Raw genomic sequence first — 4,703 nt, 5'->3', positions numbered from 1 at the left:
TCTCTCTCTCTCTCTCTCTCTCTCTCTCTCTCTCTCTCTCTCTCTCTTTCTCTCTCTCTCTCAGCTCTGTTTTCCCACCATCTCCATCTCTCTCACTTCCCCCTGTCTTTCTTTGTCTCTGATATATATGTCTGCTGTGTGACTTTTCCTGGGAAGACACGAACATACATACATCTATTCACCCTAGATAGGACCGCCAGGAACAGGCCAAAGAAAGAGCTCCACCCAGTGTAGCGTGGTGACCCAGTGGCTGTAAGCAGCCTGATTGACAGCACTGGGACAAAGGAGAATAGATTGCTTATAGAGACCGAAGCACGGGGAAGTGGTGAGCAGAGACTCAACCAAATAGGATGCTTAGTTTTTTAGTTTAGAATGGTAGGTGTTAAAAATTCCCTAAGCACCACTGAGCTACAACACTCCAGTACCTGACTTGTGTTTGTTATTGATTTGGGGACTGAAGTGGAAACGTAAGGGTTCTTTGGAGAGTCAGTTGTGTTGGAAGGTGTTCTGCTGGGGCAAGCACATGAAGGAGTGTTTTCCTGAAGCAGACACAGGTGAAAGGCTAAGGCAGTCTTGTGAAGGAATATTTCACTGATGCAGGCACAGGAGAGGATGTTCTGCTAAAGCAAACATGTGAAAGGACAAGTGATGAAGGATTCTTTGCTAACAACACACATGTCTGGGTCCTCCTTACATTGCATAGCTGAGCTGTGTTTGCTGGGACTCAGCGGACTTGGGCTGATTGGACACACATGCTGAAACAAGACACGTAGAGGACACATGATGTTTGGAGGGTAGAAATAGAACACAGTGGAGTGACAAAGACAGACTTTGACTTGCTGGTACAGCGAGCTGTGCAACATTAGTGGGTCTCACGTCTTCACTGGTCTTCACTTCCCTGAGAGAGGCACAGCTGGGAATTTCTCCTGGTGTTCCTGTTGGTCCCTCCTGCTGACTGGAGCCGAGGCTGAGGCCTGGCTGTCTCTGCTAGTTTGGACCATCACTGTTGCTAACCCAACTCTCCTGAATTGGACTGCTGGTGTGTCCATGAAGTGTTTGCAAATGGATCAAGCTGCCTGCTAACCTGTGAACTGAACTGCTCATTTCCAGACAACACAGATGAAAGTTGTTCCAAAGAACCTTTCTAAACAGGTCCACTTCCCCCATATCCTTTCTTTTCCACTACCTCTAGTGGGTGGTGGGCTACAAGGGAGGGTAAGGCATTTAAGAACCATCATTAAAAATAAGACTTGAAAAAATTAAAGTTATAGGGAACTTTCTTTTGTGTGGTGGGGGTGGGAGTAGTACTGAGACAGCATCTCATGTAACCCAGGCTTGCCCTCAAACCCTCTATGTAACAGAGGATGACCTCAAACTCCTGATCACATTTCCTGCAGCTCCCAAGCTCTAGAATCAAAGGTGTGCACATAGAACCCAGGCTTCGAGAGCAAGGGGCAAGTATTGTTGAAAACCCGAGCTATATCCCTAGTGCAGTTGCCTATTTTTGTCTGAGACTGGGGCCCACTCTATAGCCCAGGCTAGCCCTGAAACCAGCACCAACCCTACTTTTATTTATATTTTTTCTTTTCTCCTTTAATTTGTTCACTTTACGTCTTGGTCACAGCCCCCACCTCCCAGTCCCCGCCCCTTACATAGCTCCTTCTCCCATCCCACTTCTTCTCTGAGAAGTGGGAGTAGCCCTGCCCTGGGTACCAATCCACTCTAGCACATCAGGTCACTGTAGGACTAGGCACATCCTCTTGATCTCTCTGTACCCAGGGAGATGAAGCTGCCTACAGACGAAAGGCCACAGAGTCACTTCCTCTATCTCCCTGCAACCACCCAGATCCCACTGAAGTGGACTGGGGAGCCACGCTTACCACACGTCCTTGCTTGTGAACCAAGGAGTGTTCAGAAGACACAGCTTGACCCTGCATCTTACGTAACTCAGTCCCTAAGTGGGGAATTATGCACATGGAGCCTGGCATGGAGAATGACTTGTAAACCAATTTCACAGCATCTGCTCTCTGCTGGCCCATATCTGCAGTGACTTTATTGCAAGAATGACTCTTTTAAATCAGCCTTTTTCTATTTTTTAGATTGCCTTCCTGCCCTGTGTTATTTATTAACCATCTGTCTTTCAAAATAATCCCAGTGGGAGCAATTATATGGTCCCTAGTTGCAGTCTATTTGATTTTACACCATGTGGTTTCCTTTAAGGAAAAACAGGGTTATGAGTTTCCTTTTTTTAAGATTTATTTATTTTATTTATATGAATACACTGCCGCTGTCCTCAGACACACCAGCAGAGAGCATCAGATCCCATTACATATGGTTGTGAGCCACCATGTGGGTGCTGGAATTGAACTCAGGACCTCTGGAAGAACAGACAGTGCTCTTAACCTCTGAGCCATTACTCCAGCCCCAGGGTTTTGAATTTCGAAGAACTTAAAGCACAAACAGGTCTTGTCTTAGGAGCATGGACTCTTCAAAGACACAGAGAAACAGATTCTTCTACTCATTCTAAAGAAATGCCTTTATTAACTGTTCATCCTAAACCGGGTGACGCTAAACCTGTTTCCGGCTATTCAATCATATTCTCCTTTCACAATTTTTACTTTATATTCCAGTTGTCTATTGTGTGCTGAGGTGTGTGGGTGGAGGTCAGAGAGCAAACTGTGGGACTAGATTCTCTCCTTTTACCATGTGTGTCTGAGGGATAGAACTCAGGTCATAAGGCTTGGCAGCAAGCACCCATACCTCCATTTCCTATCTTTTAAGAAATAAGGACTCACAGCTCCATTTCACAGATGAAGAGAATGAGGCCAGAATCTGCAATGTCCTTACAACAAATCTGTGCTAAGTCTTGCTTTGCTGAGTTGTGGCCATTAGAACCATTTAGAGACGACTATGGAGAGAGACTCTGATAATCTAACACTGAGGAGAAGACCAGCTGGCCTTGGGCAGTGCTGACAAGCCTGCAGTACATAGTCTGATCTCAAGGCTTAGCTCCAAGAGAAATTCCCTTAGAGATTAAAGGCTTATTGTCTGGGGTTTCTATTTACTCTTCAAGGAGTGTTCCAGTGAGGCCTGCTGGTAGGAATGTCAACAGAGAGCCCTCCCCCACTCGCCCCTGCACTTTGTCTCTCTTGCCTTTGTTGGATGAGCTTACAGCAAGTATATCCAGTTTTCTTTCCCTGCTGGGGCTAGACTGTATCAGCCCATCTTTCATGGATGAAAACCAGCACCTGTAAGCATCATGCGGTGGTTTGTGTCTGTAATCTCAGCAAGTGGGAGGTACAAGCATTCAAAGCCATCTCTAGCTATATAACAAGTTGAGGCTAGCATGGGCTACATGAGACCCCCATCTCAAAAACAAAAGTGGGATCCGATGTCTGATGGACCCGTTGAAGTCTACAGCCTGCAGTCTGCTAGTGTGATGATCTTGAGAAAAGTCCTTGGCCTTTCTGTCTACCCCTCTGCCTCTCTCCTTTCTCACACAACTCCAGCCTAGTTCCTAAACAAGCCAGGGCTCTGGTCCTCATTCAGGAGCTTTGCATTGGCCATTCAACCTTCACAGAATAGTTTCCCTAAAACGTCCAAGTCTTTGTGTGTGTGTGTGTGTGTGTGTGTGTGTGTGTGTGTGGTTTTTAGTTTTGTTTTTTAGTTTTGTTTTTTTTTTAATTTTGTAATTATATTTATGTACAGAAAATTTAGTGTACATTTAACCCTGGGTTAGTGGCAAGTTCTTTAGCCTTTGCCTTTTCCAGCGTGGTAATGCAAGCCATAGACTTAGGAACCAGAATGTTGCCTCCCCAGTGGCGGCGGATCTCGTCATATCTGCCATTATAATTGGTCCTAATAGCTTCCACCAGCTTAGCCAGAGCACCCTTGTCTTCCGAGTTAACCTGTGTGAAGGCAACAGTGGTGCATGTCTTCCTGTGGACCAGGTGCCCCAGCCTGGCCTTTCCCTTGATGATGCAGTAGGGCACCCCCATCTTCCGACACAGGGCAGGCAGGAAAACCACCAGCTCAGTGGGGTCTACATCGTGGTCAATCACCACCAGCTGAGCCTTCTTGTTCTCCACCAGGGTGGTGACTGTATTGACTTCTGCTTGGAGGACAGGTGGTCTTTTAGTTGGGACGTCCTCTTTGCCACCAGCTTTTTTCTCACCACGGGCCAGTAGCCTTTGCTTCTTCTCTTGCTTTGTCTCTGGCCTGTACTTATGGGCAAGCTTAAGCAGCTGAGTAGCTGTTTGCCAGTCCAGAAAAGGTCCAAGTCTTTCCCATCCTCACTTCCTTTAGGTCTTTATCCCATTAATCACCTTGTCAGGATAGGTATGACGTGGAATCATTGTGTGATTGAAACCTTACCAGAATTCTAGCAAACACCAGCACTATGCTCTGAGGCCTGAAGAACTACGAGCTGAAGAAATATGTTCTCATGTTCACTCCAGCAGCACGTATACCAAACAAACCCTCTTGACTTTACAATGTCCCCAGTTTCAGTGATTCTGTTACAAAAGCAGTAGGTGGACTCAAACAGAATCAGAAAGGGAATGCGTTTCTGTCCCACTAAATCCAGCTGGCCTGAATCAACGTGCTCCCCTTCAGGTACGTTTTTCCCCTTCCCTGTTGTCAAGCAGAACCTTCTAATCAACACCGGTATACAACACCTCCTCATCTCACCACAAAAAAACAGC

At 46.3% G+C, this 4,703-nt stretch overlaps 1 pseudogene across 1 annotated transcript; it reads right to left on the bottom strand.

The window, feature by feature from the left end:
- Positions 1 to 3,683: 3,683 nt before the first annotated feature.
- Positions 3,684 to 4,262, bottom strand: LOC114633368 (annotated as a pseudogene). The gene has a single exon (XR_003713196.1). The product of XR_003713196.1 is annotated as a 60S ribosomal protein L7a pseudogene (transcript).
- Between the last annotated feature and the right edge of the window lie 441 nt (positions 4,263 to 4,703).

The sequence above is a fragment of the Grammomys surdaster genome, unplaced genomic scaffold (assembly GCF_004785775.1).
Source record: "Grammomys surdaster isolate TR1022 unplaced genomic scaffold, NIH_TR_1.0 591, whole genome shotgun sequence".
In the NCBI taxonomy this organism is placed as follows: domain Eukaryota; kingdom Metazoa; phylum Chordata; class Mammalia; order Rodentia; family Muridae; genus Grammomys; species Grammomys surdaster.
Note: the sequence above shows the minus strand (reverse complement) of the source record. Positions and strands in the feature narration are given on the sequence as shown.